The following is an 18,888-nucleotide window of genomic DNA, read 5'->3' as shown; positions in this document are numbered from 1 at the left end:
CCCCACAAAAAAAAAATTTTCACCCAACCAAAATATTTTTTTACTTTTTATTTAAAATCTAAAATAAGAAATTGGGTTATCAAATTTGACTCCCCCTCTTCAAGTGCCCCTAGAGGCCTCTAGGGGTGTAGCCGCTAGTATAATATAAAATAAAATAATATTAACCCTTACAGATTGGGGGGGGGGGGGGCTCAAAGAGCCCCCCCCTCTAGTTTTTTCAATCTCATTTTTTTTGTAGGTAAGATGGAGAGCTGTAACTTCATGACTTTTTAAGTTTAGTAATTATGCGTCAGCAAGAGTTGATTTTATTAGGATATCTGGTCTGTGTCGGTCGTGGTGTCCGGTCAAAGTCGGTTGGGTAGCAAAAAAAATTAGAAAAAATTCTAAATAAATCTTAATTTCTACATTATGACTTTTGTGTATAAGATAGAAACCTAAAATTCTTTTGGTGAATACTTAGATATCAATGACCATCTGAGAAAAGTGGTGTTATGACCGTTTGACCGCTCCCTGACCGACTTTATGACCGATTTTTATCCGGCTTTTACTACAGACATATATCATGAATATCGTGGCTTCTATTACAGCTAGAGACCTATAATTTTTTTTGGTAAATCCTTGAGCAATAAAAAACAGATAAAAATATTAATTTGCGCCGCCAATCGCCGTTTTACCGCCGTAACCGCCGAAAATGGCGGTTTCCGTTATTTGCCGTTTTTCGGCGATGATCAGAAAAAGTATTTTTTTTGTTATGAAAAATAAAAGTTTGTCCTAAAATTTGGTCATCCTAGCTGCAAAATTGGCCACTCTACAGCTGTTTTAAAATTTAGCGGCTGGCCGCTAAAAAGCAGCTAAGGAGCGGTCTGACTGCTATGACTAGAAAAAGTAATTTTCTCTAAAAATACAAATGAACCACCAGAAAAAAATTTTACGTCTTTATCTGTACCAGGAGCCGAGATAGAGGGGGGGTCAATATGATCCCCCCCCCCCCCGATCTATTAAGGTGGGAATAGGGGCCCGATCTGTAAGGGTTAAGGCCTTTTACGATATGGCTTCCAAACCGATTAATATCTGCTGTATTAGAACTACTTCTAAGTCAAATTGAAAAATCATTTATTACATAGTACTAAAGCCAGTTTTCTACAAATATTAACATAAAATTCATAATACTAATTCCAGTTTTGCTATACCAGGCCTTAGTCCCCTTTAGGCTAACAAATCTGGTTTAATCTATCAGCGGACATTTGTCTATAATACGATAATAGTTATTTCTCGCATCGTATTATAAACGGCTTTCCGGGGATATAAAATGTACAATTATAAGATTAAAAACAGTCTTTTTAGCCCCGAGATGCCGAAGGCACTGGCTAAAAAAATCTGGTTTAATCTTATGATTGTACATTTTTACGATTGTAGAAAACTGGTTGTAATACGGTTCTAGACATAGTTTTTTTGTATGGATGAGAACCGGTTCCTATCCACCAGATTCGAATGAATACGAGAAAACACTATTAATGCGATCATTATCTTTAAAATGCCACAAACCTAAACATTTATTGATTGACTGAAATGAATTTAAATGAGACTTTAAATTTACAAGAAAGTAAAAAAAACAAAGTAATGAAGCAAAATAAAAAGCAAAAATATATAGATTACCCCCAACTATCCTTTAAATTCCTTCAAAAAATGCTTAGAATTCACTAGGTCCTTGATTTCAGATATGGCCTTTAAAAAAAATACAGGGATCTAAAGGGATAAGACAATGGCCGATAAATTGATGTACATCCCCTATGATGGAACACAAAATTACATCTTCTGAATATCAAAAATAGTGGTTGAAACATTTGAACACTCAACTTAATAAACCAACCAATTAAAATTCAGTAAAAGCCCCCAAAATTGTTTATAACAAATACAAAAACGGTATTATAAAACTTTGGGAACTAGTGTGTTAAACAGTTCAGCGTCTCCTCTCTCTCTCTCTCTCTGATAAAAAATCAAGTTTTCCAAGGGTAACAACACTTTCACCAATAAGATAAGATAAGATAAGATAAGATTTATTTTCCTCAAAGGTACAACATATTTTATTAGATATATATCATACATTATGTTACTATGCTTTGATTTGTTTGATTTTTCTGGTTTGTTATATTTGATGCAGGTTTGATAATAATATAATAATATACATAATAACTATTATTAAGTACCTAGCATGGAATTGGCCGAACTTCGTCTCCACCTTAGTTACCAGGCCAGTTCGAATAAGATGAAGATAACATTTTACAGTAAAAATTCCATGCAACATTGTACCAGATAGTTAGCATAACCCTTTAAGGGTTGTGGAGCCACTGGTGTACTTTGACGCTTGCTAAGCCGATACAATGTTATGTGCAAATAAATAATAATCTTAACAATGAAAGAATAAAATATCTTGCTGTGTATTTCAGACATCCTCCTACTATCAGTTGCAATTTCTCCAAGCGTAAATTCGGAACAATTAAGGAACCAAAACCTCCACCAGGAGTCGCTATTCCCGTTGTGATCCCTTTTCAGCTCTACATAGACAGTTTCCTTTATAACAAATTATTTCATTATAGAGTGGAGTTTTGTCCGGGTCTAAGGACATCTCCACACCAATAATTACAGGATAACGGCAAATCTCGCGATAACACTTGGTCCAATCCAAAAATCCAAAATCCAAAAAATGAATAAGGTATCCTAATATATAATCGTATCATGTACTAAGTGAACAAGGTGTAATGGTTGGTTTCGATTCCTACGGAATCTGATTTTTATTTCTTGAGAATGGATATAATAATCCTATGATGTACAATTGTATAATTGTACAGAATAAAGAATAGGTCATGTGCGATTCCTACGGAATCTGATTTTGGTTTTTTGATAATGGGAGTGTGTCCCTAAATATGTAAGGTTCGATTCCTCCGGAATCTGATTTTTGTGTTTTGAGAACTGGTCACAGCATGGCTGTGAATGGGGCAACAATATGGGGGAGGGTGAGGTGAGGGAAGGTGAAAGGAGAGTGGTTTGTGCTAGAAAACGTTTACATTAATCCATTGATCTCACTCTTTTTGAAAGTAAAGGGTGAAAGTGGGTCATGTTAAAAAAAGGCTGTGGCGTGCTATTGCGCGCACAATTAGTTATAGCTTTGCTTTAGTGGAGTTTAAATCTTTCTGTTGTTTAGGCACGAAAATGTTCGGAGAGGAAGAATACCAACAAATGTGGCAGCCGCTACGCAATAGACTGACAATAACATATCAACGACTTCTCAATATAGTTAATGGTGACAATGTCAGTGAGGAAGTACGTCGTGAGGTAGCCCGTCTACTATACCAACAGGGTTATTTAGAAACCGAGTTGGCACTCACACTATACAACCCAAACAAGGATATGGAGTATCATGAAACTAAATTAGGTGAAATTGCTGAGCGGATAACTGCACAAGAGGGGGCTTGTCTCCAACTATAGCTCCAGAAGTTGGCCATTTCTGGTCAGGACCAGTTATGGTCAAGTTCTCTACGACTTTATATACAAGATATCCGCAAAATATCCGCAAAAACAACCGCGGAAATATCCGCAAGACGTTCACAAAAAACAACAGTGAGGCAACAGAAAAAAAAATCTGCAAAGTGAGAAATAAATAATACAGTTTAGTTTTTTGAAAAAAAGTAGCTAAATATAATTTTTTAAAAATAATTTACCATAAGTTCATTGATTTGTTTTTTAATAAATCCTAGATATCTTGCTATGAACTTTTATTTTTTATTTGAAAGATGTACAAAGTAATAGGATGTCTGTTAATTAATATTTTGCTATGGATTAATTTAGTATTAGCATAAAAAAGTAAGGATAAGAAATGTAAGTTGATGAAGTGAGAGACTAGTTAGAATAAGGGAGATGGGTCGAGGAATTGAACAGGTATGGGGGAGGAGGGGAGGAAAACGAGGGGGATAAAATGGGGCGTGGTGAATGGTTTGTGCGCGGTCGTGGCTTACCAGCCAGACAGACAGAGCGGCGCTTATCGTTTGGTATATGCTAGGGGGGGAGAAAAAGTAGGGGGTGGGGGGATGAGTGGTTTTCCGGTAAAGCACAGTAGAATAAAGGAAAAAAGGGGCGGGAGGGAGACAATTGGTTGTAAAGCATAGGGGAAATACGCGGGAAATCGGAAGTGGGGAAAGTTATTTACTAATTAATAAGTTAAATTAAGATTGCATAATGCATGGTATTAAAACACAAGGGGGGTATAAATATGGGGTAGGTAAGGTCAAATGTCAATTGTCTCCAAGATGTCAGATCAAGAAGAGGAAGTAGGACAAGGCCAAGGTGCTTTACCAGATGGGGCGCCGGAAGTTCCGGAGGAGGCTGGAGGTGAGGAAAATGTTCCCCTCCATGACCAGGTGCAGGAGCTCATCGCTATGCTCAATTCTAGCGATGAAGTCGATGATCCTGTACCCGTGCACGGCGTCCAGCAGCTGCTGAACCTCGCGGCAGTGCCTGATCTACTCCCATTTCCGGGGGTAGACAGGCGCTGTCTGGACCTCTGGTTTATGGTCAAGAGGAGGTTGTTGGGCGTTGTGCACGAGGGCGACATGTTGATGTGGAGGAGATTCCGCAACGACGCCATCGATGAGGAAATCCTCCGCATGATGTATTCCAACTATGGGTTAGTCGTGAGGTTAATATCAGTAATGCCCACGTACGCCCGCTCCTTCCAGGCCAACATGGATTCCATCGCCGCAATGGACCGCCTGGTCACCGTCCAGCAGGACCTTGTGGAGGAGCTCCTCCAACAGGAACCCGACGACATCGGCGACTCCAGCGACTACGACGAGTAGATGGCTATGCCCACTACATGAGCTTAACCAGTCAGCGATAGTCATTACAAAATTTTTGATATCTAAATTTAAATAAATAAATATATTTTGGTCAAAATTCTGAAAAAACTTTGTTGTTTTTTATTAGATAGATAGAGGTAGAGGTTGCGCGATTCGTTAGCTGCTTGATAAAAAGTATATAATATAATTGAAGAAGTTAAAGTCAAAATATAAAATGTAAAATGAATAAAATGGATAAGAAACAAACTATGCTAAAGCTACTCCATACATAGGTATGTATGTCGGTTCCTACGGAACCTATTCGTTGAGATTTGAGGTTAAAGAAATGCTGTTTTATTGTTTTTTGATATAGAAATTAAATGCTTACAAAAAGTCGAGGGCTAAAGATACGGATAGAAACTTAGTTAGAACAAAAATTGTTAAATAAAGGAAGAGAAAAAATAAAATATTTGCTTTTTTTTTAAAATAATAAGTAATAAGTAAAACATCTTTCTTGAAAATATTTATATTATCAATCAGTTTAATTTCAAAAATAAAATATATGCTTTTTTAAAACTCAATCTTGTTTAGGTAATAAGTAAAACATTTTTTCTTAAAAATATTTTTATTATCAATTAGTTTAATTTCAAGTGGAAGGTTGTTGAATATAGTTGGGAAAGAGTTAAGAGGGGCGTGCAGGAGAAAGTTTCTATTGGTGCCCGGTTCGTAAGCAAAGTTGTTCCTGTTCCTAGTGCCATATGTATGTCTGTCTTGAACAAAATTCCAGGTGTTTTCAAAGATTTTGGGAAAATTGCCTAATTTATAGGCGTGCATAAATTTACAAACATTGAATTCAATTAACAGGTTAAATGGAAGTATGCCATTAGATTTAAAGAATTCAGCTGTGTGAGCTCTGCTAGGTAAATTTTCGATTATTCTAATGGCCTGCTTCTGCAACTTAATGATTGGTGCTAACAGATACATAGGACAGGCAGTGAACAGGAGACAACAATATTCGATATTCGACTTAATATAAGAAGAATAGAGTAGCTTTAAGTGTTTCTTGTCCAACAAATGACGCATTACTTTCATACTATAAATTATTTTAGAGACTTTGCTATAGACTTTTTCGAGATGATAAGAAAACTTCATTTTCTCGTCCAATTGAATTCCCAAGTGTTTGACACTACCCTCATTGGTACCGCTCACAAGATCCAACTTAGTGATTTTTGACTCATCATTTTCATTATGATTATTCATGTTTACATAGACTTCAAAGTTGGTCTTAGCGGCGAGCTCAGCGGGGGTGAGTATCTCACGGGGGGAGGAAAAGACCATACATTTGGTCTTGCGGGGGTGAATGAGAAGTTTATTGGCATTGTACCATTGGGTCAGTCTGGGGACAAGCTCCTTTGCAAGGTTAATCAATTGTATAATATTCTGCTTTTCAATGAAGCCCACTGCGTCATCAGCAAAGAGATTGATTAGGATCTCTTCACTGCATGAAACAAGGTCATTGATAAAAATTAAAAAAAGAATTGGTCCCAGGACTGACCCCTGAAGTACGCCAATGATAATGAATTCAATTGTAGAGGAGAAAAGGCCCTTAAAAAATACACGTTGTTTTCTATTTGCATAATAACTACGGAACCAATCAAGTGCAACCCCCCTTATCCCTGAATTCTCCAGTTTGCTAAAAAGGATATCCCTATTTATCATGTCGAAACACTTCCTTATGTCCAAAAATATGGCCATACAGGAAGTGTCTCGACTGAGTGCTTGGGTGATCAATGTGCTTAAGTTCAATACATTGTGAAAGGTTGAGATCCCTTTCATGAAGCCAAACTGGCGATTGCTAAAAAAAGACCGATCTTCCAAGAACTTAACCAGCGTTTCACAGACATATTTTTCAATGGGTTTGGAAAAGTTATCAATGAGTGAAATTCCTCGATGATTATCTGCCTCGCTGAGTGAACCTGATTTGTGAAGGACAACTATTTTGGAAGTTTTCATTTTTTCAGGAAAAGTGCCATTTTGAAGTGATAAATTATAAACATGTGTTAGGGGAGTGGCAATGGTATCAGCACAGCGAGACAGAACATACATCGAGACATCATTTATGTCTGTGGAACGCTTAGGTTTAATACTACGAATGATATTAATAACCTTGAAGGGGTACAATGGCTCAAAGAAGAGGGAATCTTGACATGGGGGTGGTAAATATTCAAAAAAGTTTTTGGGGGTGGAAGGAATTTCAGGCCTTAGGGAAGACCCAATCTGACTAAAATAACGATTAAATTCATTAGCTATTTCTTGGTCATTTTCAATTTTGTTTGGGCCTACTTGAAGGTATGTGCACTCAGGGGAAGATTTACTAAACCCAATGACTTCCTTTAGGGTTTTCCAGAGTTTTTTCCCATCCCCGTTTGCATCTCTTATTTGTTTTCTGTAATATTCAATCTTTGCTCTTCTCACTTGCCTATTGTAATTATTCCTATAGACATTGTAAATACTTTCATTTTCAATTGTTTTGTCTTTTAAAAAGTTGCTGTACAAAATATCTCTATGCAATCTACAACGCAATAAATAATCTGACATGAAAGGCTGCTGGGGCTGGGTACGTTTGTTTTTTCGTTTTTTCCTAACTGGACACTTTTCATTATAAAGTCTCAAAAAGGTTGAAATAAAGTTATCATAAGCTATGTTTGTGTTGTCTTGACTTAAGACGTGATTCCAGTTAGTGTGGTAGAGTGCATAGTTTAAGGCATCAAAGTTTTCATCATTCAATTCTCTTTTTTCAAAGAAATCTGGAGGTTTGGGTTTATTTACTTTGTCTATTCGGAATGAATTAATAATTGGCAAGTGATCGGAGATTTTTGATGTTAAAACAAAGGAAGACATTAGGTTTTGAATAAAGTTACCTACCCCGAATAAATCAAGAAGGGTTGCTGTGGTTCTAGTTACTCTAGTAGCTCTGGTAACGGTATTTATGATACCGTTAAAAGAAAAAGACTCAATAATTCTCATGGAGTTGCTATTTATATTATTTATTTTGAAAAGATCAAAATTGAAATCTCCCACAATGAAGTATGGTATGCTTAAAGCTGCTATTCTATCAATCAGGTCTAAAAAAAGTTCAAAAAATTCTTCTATTTCAGCATTATTCTGATTGGGTGGCCGATAACAGTTTAGTAAGCAAAACTTTAGTCCATTGTGGGAAATTTTTAAGCAAATAGATTCAAGAATATTTTCTTTAAATGAAAATTTATCAAATAGTTTATCTACTTTATAATATTTGCTTACTAGAATACCCACCCCTCCCCCCCTACTTTTTGTGCGGAGTTTAACATGCCAATCGTAATTATTAATCCCATAGCAATCCATATTTACATCCTTATTTAGCCATAATTCTTGAAAACACAGAACATTTAAGTGGATATCATGTTGCCTAAAGAAGTCTACAGTGGAGACAATATCATTGTATTTAGAATGTAATGACTGACAATTAATACTAAAAATATTGAGAAGGTTTTCATTGAATGTTTTCAGTTTCTGTACGATACCTTGTTCACTTGAAAAAACGCAATTTATTCCGAATTCATTCTCAAAATCGTTAAAATAGTCGCCGTAAATCGGATTCATAAGATTTAGACCAATGTTATCGTTTAAGTTACCGTAATCCTGGTTAATCTGATCATTAGGGAGGTTTGTCATAGCAGAGCTGGTCCAGGAGCACCGCAGGAGGAATCGTCTTAACATCAAGTATGGACATCTGAAACACAGTAGATATTAGTGGACAAATAAAAATAGTTAATATACAATATATTATCGTTAAAGCGAAAAAAATTACCATATTTACTATGGTTATTCCGATAGCGTTTAGTTTATGTGTGTGTTGGGGGTGGCAACACATTTCAAGCTAGTTTAGTTCCCCCTACTCATTTTCATACAAGTTCCATGTATTTTATATGCTAATCAGCAGAAAAGAAAAATAGATTGAAATTAACATGCGGTTTAACAAGTTAGGTAATATATAGTTTACGTGGATACAAAACATTCAGTTTCGAAATAAATCACTTTGGAAATGATTTTAAAAAATGATGATAATAATTTTTTTGTTAGGTACCTTTTTTTTCCGTCGTATAAGATACTTAACTTCATGATGTGATTACCGCCTTTGTTGCTTTGCTTTGCTTAGCTTTGTTGGCGGTGTCTCTAGCTTTGGCCCTCGTGGCCACAGGATCAGAAGGTGCTGAGTCAACGACAGGGGCAGGTGCGGCAGACGTGGCGGCAACGGTAAATGCCTTCATGGCAGCAGGATCAGAAGGTGCTGAGTCAACGACAGGTGTAGATGCGGCAGATGCGGCAGACGTTGCGGCAAGTGCGGCGGTGTGTGTGGCGGTAGGTGCGGCAATAGATGCTGCAGGTACGGCGACAGACACGGCGGCAAGTGCGGCAGACGTGGCGGCAAATGCGGCGGCGGTCACGGCGGCAGGTGCGGCGGTGAGCGCGGCGGCAGGTGCGGCAGTGAAATCAGCGGTAGCGGCGGCGGGGGATGCGACAGCGGCAGGTACTGACTGTGTGGGCTGTGCGGCTGGTGCAACGGCTGTATGTGCGGCGGTTGCGACGGTTGCGGCAGAGTCTATGGGAGGAAACACAGCCAGGTCCCCAAGAGCTGGGGCAGGGGCAGACGTTAAATTATGTTGAATCGTGCTGGAAGGGTGGGCTGTGATCGTACTAAACTGTCTTGGGAAGTCATCCTCTGTTAAGTCAGCCTGATTAGAGAAGAATGTTTTCCTTTCCTCAGGCGCTAGCTTGTTGAAACAAAGGATAGGCGGTGCCTCTGACAAAAAAAAATCCTCGCTTCCAGGTATGGGTTGGGCCATTTCCTTCAGGTCTTTGCCAAATGGGTTAAGGCAGCGTATCCAGCGGCTGCCGTTCTTGAGCTGAAATTGGACATGTTGGCCAGCGACTTTGGCCCTCGAAATCTGGTTTGTGGCATATACAAAGGTCATGGTCTTCCTGTTGATGACGTCATGACCAGGGCAAAAATTGTCGCCAATTAAGTTTGCTAACATGGATATCATTTATTGGCCAGATCGTTCATCTAGCAAGATGGGAGACAATGGGGTTTAAAGGGGAGGGTCGTCCTTGGAATCATTGTTCTAAAAATCAGATTAATAGAATATTTATATAGTGAAAAACGCACACGGACTTTCTAGTAACAATTATCGCTTTGTTTCTAAACTATTACAGGAATCGTCATCCAAAGTTTGAAATCTGTAGGACAATTCTAACATACCTAAATTAAAGAAAAGAGCTAACCACGACAAACAGACGGACGTACATACTCCAATTATAAAAAAAAGCCCCGCCCCCCTTTTATTTACGGACAATTCTCAATTTTTCTGATGTCATTAAAGATTTATGAAAATTACCGGAATATGTAATACTAGCGGCTACGCCCCTAGAGGCCTCTCTATTTTTGGGGAGGGGGGGGGCATGATTTTTGTCAGGAGGCAGGTGGGGGGGGGGGATTCACCATGCCCCTTTTCAATTTTAGTATAAAAAATATATTTCGGGAAAATTTTATTTCTAGGGACGATTTTTCTTCATAAGTTATATACCTTTCCAGGACCTATGAGAAGCTATGAAGAATTATATCGATTCAGCCGTGCGCGAGATCCTTCATGACAGACAGAAGGACAGACAGACATACACAGATCTTGTTACTTTTTACATAAACTAGTGGCTTTGCCCTTAGCCTCTAGGGGCTTTGTCCCAAGAGGTAATTTAAATAAAATTAAGTACCTCTGGTGCTGCCACTACCACATTTTAATAAGAAAAAAAAATAAAAAAAAAATAAAATAAATAAATAAATTTATAAACATTTTAATTGTCTGCCTAAAAAATTGGGGGGGGGGAGGAATTATATTTTTGGTGGGTTGGGGGTGTTCCAAGCCCCAAAAAAATAGCCTAAAACCACCACAGGACCAGTAGGTATATTCCCTGAAGAGTAGAATCCGAACGGTTCAGTGGTTACTGAGATCTCAAGGGACGGACAGACAGACAGACAGACGGACAGACATCAAGCTACTATGTAGTATAGATATACATCCTGATAAAATCTGTCCTTGTCATGAAAGTTGGTAATTTACAACATAAAAAAAAGAAAATGTCCGTGCTTTAGTTGATCTGACCAGGAATCTTAAGATAAGGGATAAGACAATAGCTGATAAATTAATGTACACAAAATTACCCCTTATATACTATTAGTGGTGAAAAGGATTGGACACTATTAAGCCAATGAATAAGAAAATGTTATAAAACTTTTTGGAAATAAAGCAATAATCTATAAAATACTTGATAGGGGACAATGGGTTGTTTATTACACTAGTCCCTAAAGTTTTATAACAACGTTTTCTTATTCGTTGTCTTTACAACTTTGGGGACTTATGTGAGTTTTGATTAATTGCTTCATTAAGTTAAGTGTTCAAACGTTTCAACCACTAATTGTAATCTTCAGAAGGGATAATTTTGTTTATCATCTTTGAGAATGTACATTAATTTATCAGCCATTGTCTTATCCCTTTGATCCCTGGTTTTTTTAGTGTCCTCAAAACTATTCATACAATTTCAAACACACACACGTGCGCGCGCTCACAAGTACACACACGCGCACGCACCACCACCCAAATTCTTCAGTACTAGGTCAAGTAGGACCATAAACCAGTAGTCACTTTCTATTTTTAACCTGGTGAATTACCAAAAAAACGAAATAGAGAGAAATTACTAGGATTCAAGTACTCGGACCTAAAATCAGTTTTGTGGCGTTTGTCATCATGAACACATTTAGCTTTGTAAGTATTACTATAGTTACATCCAGAGAAAGAGGGAGGACTATAGGCTGTTTATTACACTAGTCCTCAAAGTTTTATAATAACGTTTTCTTATTACTTGCTATACCTTCATATGTTATAATTTTGGTAAATTTCAGGTTTATATCGACACACTAGAATTGAAATTTTGTTAAATCTTTAAAATTGAGATGATACAAAAGCTTTAAAAAAAGTTTTTTTTTGGCAGATTTTAAAACTTTGCAGTGTTTGTACCAGTAAAAAAATATTTTGCATGGGTCTATCTATCTATCTATCTATCTATCTATCTATCTATCTATCTATCTATCTATCTTTCTATCTATCTATCTATCTATCTATCTATCTATCTATATATATCCTAATTATATTGTAAAAGGATGTTTTTTTGTCTGTCTGTTTGTACCAAAGAATCCCGGTACTGCTGAACATATAGGCTTCTCCTTTACAGTGTTGCTTATCATAGGTCCCAAGAAGGTTTATAGCCATTTTATCGGAGGGTACAACTACCCTCCGAAGAGAAATCTCCCCTAGAAAATTTCCCTCCCCCCCCAAAAAATATAATTACATTTTTTGGGGGGGGGGAGGGGGGAGGAAATTTAATCTAAAATTAGTATAAAGGATTAAATATAAAAAGTCTTTCAAGAGAAATGGATTTTCAATAACTTTGTCTTTAATTTAGCACATAAAAAATTTTGGAAAGACTGTTTATGTATCAATTTTGATGATTTTTGCCGTTCCTGTGTTTTTAATGGACATCTGAGGTGGGAAGTAATCTCTTTAATCTAATTTCATTTTTGCAAAAAATCATGTTTTACTTCACAAAAAAGAGCCCAGTGGGGTGTCGTTTTAGGGTCATACTTTATCAGAATAAATCTTCGCACTTCAGACATTTTAGATGGTTGAATAACGTTATGTTATGTTGTTGTGGACATTTAAAATTTAAATTAGTAATTTTTGCATTCATAATTTTTCAAAAATCAATTTCTCTTTAAATACCCTTTATATATATAAAATGGACCCGTTAATTTATTCTGTATTTGGCTATAACTCTGTATATGTTAGTTAGCCAAAAAAGTATATAATAGTTATTTTGCACATTGTATTATAAAGAGCTTTCTGCGGATATAACATGTACAATTAAAAGATTAAAACCAGTTTTTTTTAACTCCAAGATGCCGAAGGCATGGGCTAAATAACTGATTTTAATCATATGATTGTAGATTTTTATATTCTTAGAAAACTGGATATAATACAATGATAAACATAGTTTTTTCGTATGGATGAGAACCAGTTCTAATCCACTGGATATTAATCAGTTTCGAATGAATACGATAAAATTAAAAAGAAAATATTTAAGGTTTGTTTGCTGCTATATGTTGGAGAAGGCTTATATGTTGGAGGATGCTTATCCAAAGCTAAAGGTGAGATTTTATTGTCAGGGAGGTGGGGGAATTGCGCTGTTTATTATACTAGTCCCCAAAGTCTTATAATAACATTTTCTTATTTGTTGACTAAACAACCTTTGGAACTTATTAAATTTTGATTTTTTGGTTTATTTAGTTGAGTGTCCAAACGTTTTTACTACTAATTGTAATCAACAGACGGGTATAATTTTGTGTATAATCATTGGCGATGTAAATCAATTTATCTGCTTTTGTCTTATCCCTTTAGATCCCTGTTTTATTGTGCTTTCTCTCGAATTATTCTTACCCCAACCCCTATTTATAAAATGAATTGTTTTCTTTTTTGCCTAACCCATGTGGATGGCTTTAACCCTGCAAGGCGCAAATCTAAAAACTAACCCTCATGGGCTGCCATGCCTCTAATAAAACCCTACCTAAAAACAAAACACCCCATTTAGATAATAATTTTGTGTCTAGGCAACGTAATTTAATATTGTTTTTTCTTTTTTAAGCATTGTTAATCTTTCAAAATTTTCATTGTACATAAAATTCTATTCTTAAATGCCTAGAACTTTTTTGTTATTGAAGCTGAAGGCTTTAAACTTGGGGTATTAGGTCTACTTGTGGCAGTCTTTCAGCAGTTAAAGCGTGGTATTTCTTGCAGGCGTCCTTTCATGTTGGTTTGTTTGCTTTGCTTTGCTTTTATGGATGTTGTCATCCTTGTTTATTTATAAATTACAGATCAGTTTATTCAGATTTATTAAAAGCAATAATTTTTATGTGATATAATTATTCTATTCATTTGATTTTTAGAAAACTGATTCATATTACAACAAGGTATAAAGTCAATTAAAAATCAATTTGTTCAGATTTACTAGAAGCAATAAATTTTTATGTGATATAACATAATTATGATATTTATTTGACTTTTGGAATATTGATTCCTATTACAATAAGGTACAATGTTAATTAAAAATCATTTTGTTTAGATTTATTAGAAGCAGTAGAAACAGGATCTGCTGGTGAAGTTATCAAGTTTTTGGATGCGGGATCTGATATTGAAGAGAGAACCTATTATGGTAGGCTATTATGTTGGCTCAACACGTAGCGCATCCGCTCGTTGTTGGGAAGGTGATAGGTTCAAATCTCTGTCTGACACAGCGTCATATCTAAAGATGTTAAAAATGATTCCTACTGCTGCTACGTCAGGTGCGCAACATAAATCCATAAAAAGCCATATTGTTACAGAAACACTGACAAATTGTCAGCGGCCTATGCTCCCCCTGTGGAGTGAAAAGGCTTTGTTACTGTTTTTATTCATTGGATTGATCTAAAGGTATAAGACAATGACCGATAAAATGATGTACATACCCAACCATGATTATACTTCAGTAGATTAAAATTTGTGTTTAAAACGTTTAGACAATCAACTTAATGATCCAACCAATCAAAATTACTAAAGTCCCCAAAGTTGTTAAGCCAACAAATGAGAAAATGTTATTATAAGACTAGTGTAATAAACAGCCCATTCCCCCCCCCCTCTCTCTCTCTGTGGGATTGATTAGTATAATACAAAAACACATAAATTTCTAGACATATTTTTTTAACAATTTGTTCTGTATATAAGAGGCTTTTAAAGTGATCACGAAGCAATTACTTAGTTATTTAGAATTATGACAACAAATTTGCTAAATTTGTTATAAAAAGTGCCTTAAAACTTCTATTTTTAAATTTGCTACAGTACCCAAAAAAATTAACTTACACAATTATGTGTAAAACAAACTTTTAGATTTGTTGGCACAGATTTCTCTTAAGCCTTACAGCTCGGGCTCCAATTCCCACATTAATAGATTGGGGGGGGGGGGGGGGGAGGGTCATATTGACCCCCCCCCCTATATCTCGGTTCCTGTTACAGTTAGAGACAGAGTTTTCTGGTGGTTTATGTGTATTTTTAAAGAAAATTACTTTTTCTAGTCATAGCAGTCAGACCGCTCCTTAGCCGCTAAATATTAAAACAGCTATAGAGCAGCCAATTTAAAAGCTGGGATCACCAAATTTTAGGACAAACTTTTATTTTTTATAACAAAAAAATTACTTTTTCTGACCATCGCCAAAAAACGGCAAATAATGGAAACTGCTATTTTCGGCGGTTACGGCAGTAAAACGGCGGTTAGCAGCAACAATTAATATTTTTATCTGTTTCTGATCACAATAAAAGACTACATAAAAAATTTTTTTGGTCTAAAGCTGTTTTAAAATTCGGCAGCTGGCAGCTTAAAAAAAGCAAAATTACAGGTAGAAAATAGAAAATCGGTCAAAAATAGGTCAAGGAGTGGTCAAACAGTCATGACCTTACTACTCACGGAAGTTTATTATTGCTCAAGGATGTACTACAAAAGTTTTTAGGTCTCTAGCTGTAATAGAAGCCACTATATACATAATGTAAGTTTATAGTAAAAGCGGGACAAAAATTGGTCATAAAATCGGTGAGGAAGCGGTCAAACGGTCATAACACCACTATTCTCAGATGTTCATTGATATCCCAGTATTCACAAAAAAAAAAATTAGGTCTCTATCTTAGACACAAAAGTCATAATGAAGAAATTAAGATTTATTTGGATTTTTTTCTAATTTTGGTGCCACTTAACCAACTTTGACCGGACGCCACGACCAACACAGACCAGATATCCTTATAAGACCAACTCTTGCAGATGTATAATTACTAAACTTTTATACAAAAATGAAATAAAAAAATTAGGTTTTAAGTTAAAAGCATTTTTTTACACATATTTTTTGAGTCTTTTTAGTTTAATGATATTTTGAAAAACTTACTTATTAAGCAAAATTGTTTTAGATTTAAAAACCAAATAAGTCTTTATGAATATAGCAGGAAAATTGTTTTTGTTTTATAATCCTAACTTTAATAACAAAAAAGTTATAAAGAAAATAAAATTACAACAAAATGATTTTTTAGTCTAAAAAGCTTAATTAACCCTCTATTAAATGATTGAGATGTCAGAAAAGGGGGCGGAGCAACTGTCATAATTAATCCTTTTTATAAATAAGGGGAACACAGTAATAGTGTCTGACTGATTATGACGTAACAAAAAAAAATTAGCCAAGGAGAGGCCGTTATTGACCAATGGTAAAATTTATAGTGGCCTCTCATTGGCTAATTTTTTTTGTTACGTCATAATCAGTCAGACACTATTACTGTGTTCAAATAAGGGTAAATAAATAACCTGAAATTTGCAAATAATCAATTCATTTAGTAGTACTTTTTGCCATTAAAAATTAATATTTTTTGATGGGATAAAAAGAAATAATTAGTTAACTTGTTTTTCTATGTATATCACTATTCAGTTACCAGAAAAACATAATATAACCATCCAAAAATTATGAGAAACAAAAAAAAATTCTTTTTCTCAGTCACTTTTTCAAAACTTTAGCTCTAAAAATCTCCGGTGTTATTGGAGGTAAAAAAATATTTTTATATCTACTTATGTGGAAATCTATAGAGAACAAGAAAATATACATTTTTTAATAATTCGTTGATAAATATGGGCTGCAGATGCTAAAAAATACTTTTTCGAGGGTCATACTGTATACCTCTTTACATTTGTACTTTAAATGTTGAACTGCCTTCCCCTAGTTGAAGGCACCCTTAAATCATCATAGAATATACAAATATAGCCCATTATGAAATTAAATAGCAATTGTACAAGTATTTCCTTACAAGATAGTATGATGTTTGAGAGGAGGAATAGGCAATGTTGAAGGGTCCCTTTTAATGGTAAATATATGGAAGCATACTCTCAATCATTGGGTAATTTAAAAGCAGGAACATTTATGTATAATCTGACCAGAGGAGTATTAAATGATGCTTTCTAAAGTAATGATTAAATGGAACCTAACAAGAAGGCATTTTTGCCTTTAAAAGCAATATATGGCATAAAGATTTAAAAGGGCACTGCATTTACATGATTTGTTTCTTCTCATTTTAGAGTACCTCATGCTTTTTTTCCATACTAAAGCCTTTTATTTGCATTCAGAAGAGGTATGGATGAATTATTTAATTTCTAAAATACCAACTTATGATGGGGAAATGGGAACATCAATGAAAGCCCTTTCACCTCACAGCCCAATTGATTGCTTGTGGATTTAATGGGGCTCTAATGGTCTTCTTTGGTAATTATAATATCAATGAAAAACTTTTAAAAATATTTAGACTATACATATTAAATTTTGAAACATCTATAAGGATCATTTTATTGAGGCACTTTGACACAACATTGACAACAAAAATTATACTGAATTTATCTGTAATACTACATCTCTCTAAAACCATGTAATATATTTGAATTTGACAAATCTCTGTTCCTGCAAGCTTGTGGCACAGCCATGGGCACGGCTTGTGCTCCAAACTATGCAACAATAATAATGCATAGTATAGATGTCAAGATAAAAAATCTAGCAAGGCAAGTGGCAGCTGGCAGAAATCCCCTAATTTTACTGAAAAGATTCTTGGATGACCTGTTTATGATCTGGAGAGGCAGTGTGGAGAATCTACAAATGTTTTTAGAATTGGTCAATACACTCCACCCCACAATTAAATTTACAAGTTCGTTCACCTGTCCTTTCCCTTGTACCTATCCTGCTGGATTTGAACATGACTGCTTCTGCCACTCAAGCCGATCCATACCTTTCCTGGACACATTAGTTACCATCAAAAACAAAACCTTGGTCACAGATATCTATAAAAAACCTACAGACCGTTGCCAGTACCTGTTGCCAACATCAGCACATCCTGCACACATTACCAAAAATATTCCCTTCAGCTTATGTTACAGACTAGTAAGAATATGTTCTGAAAAAAACACACTAATCCAACGACTAGATGAACTTAAACAACTGCTTCTTTCTAGAAACTACAACCTACAGATAATCAATGGTGCTATTGCCAAGGCTCTAAATATTGATAGAAATGCGGCCCTGGAAAAGAAAGTTAAAGTATCAACCAAGAGAATACCATTTGTTATTACTTTCCATCCAGCTCTACCTTCAATCAGCACAATCCTAAAACAAGGTTGGAAAATAATGGTAAAGGATGAGAGACTGAAAAAGATATTTCCAGAACCACCTTTAATTGCATATCGTCAGCCTAAACACAGCTCTCTCCGGGAAATATTGGTGAAATCAAAGCTACCTGAACGTGAAAAAAGAAGTGTCAAAGGTATGAAGAGATGTAACCTACCTAACTGTCCCTCCTGCCCTCATGTCCGTGAAGCCAAAGTTGTCTACAGCTCAGCAAATAATTTTAAGGTACCTATTTCTACACCAGTCAGCTGCTCTACAAAAAATCTTGTTTATGTTATAACATGTGATAGGAGGGAATGCAAATACACACAGTATGTAGGAGAAACGGGGAAACAGCTTAAAGAAAGATTCAAACAACATTTAGATTGTGTCAGATCTCAAAATGAAAACTTGAATAAAACTGCAGTTGGGGAACATTTTAATCTTCCTGGACACAGTGTTGCCAACATGAAAGTATCTGTTATAGAAAATTGCAGGCAGGAGTCAGCCATGTACAGAAAATGTCGAGAATCCTTCTTCATCAATAAATTTGAAACAAAGCACCTGGGGCTGAACAGAAAAATTTAAAATTATTGTTATTGTTATATATTTTTGTTAATGAAAGTAAATTTTGCTAATACATGTTGTTTTTTCTTGTAACATAATTTATACCTATTTGACTTGCAAATTGCAATATTT

The 18,888-nt window shown here is 35.5% G+C and overlaps 1 long non-coding RNA gene across 1 annotated transcript; it reads left to right on the top strand.

Annotated features, from left to right (window-relative positions):
* The first annotated feature begins 11,190 nt into the window (after positions 1–11,190).
* LOC145306776 (uncharacterized) lies at positions 11,191–14,422 on the top strand. Its single transcript, XR_013875204.1, has 3 exons — positions 11,191–11,692; positions 13,068–13,131; positions 14,103–14,422. It is a non-coding gene; the product is annotated as an uncharacterized LOC145306776 (long non-coding RNA).
* Positions 14,423–18,888: the final 4,466 nt, after the last annotated feature.

This window comes from Acartia tonsa, chromosome 15, assembly GCF_053477335.1.
Source record: "Acartia tonsa isolate MP-2025a chromosome 15, ASM5347733v1, whole genome shotgun sequence".
Lineage (NCBI taxonomy): Eukaryota > Metazoa > Arthropoda > Copepoda > Calanoida > Acartiidae > Acartia > Acartia tonsa.
This window is presented reverse-complemented; position numbering and strand designations above follow the sequence as displayed.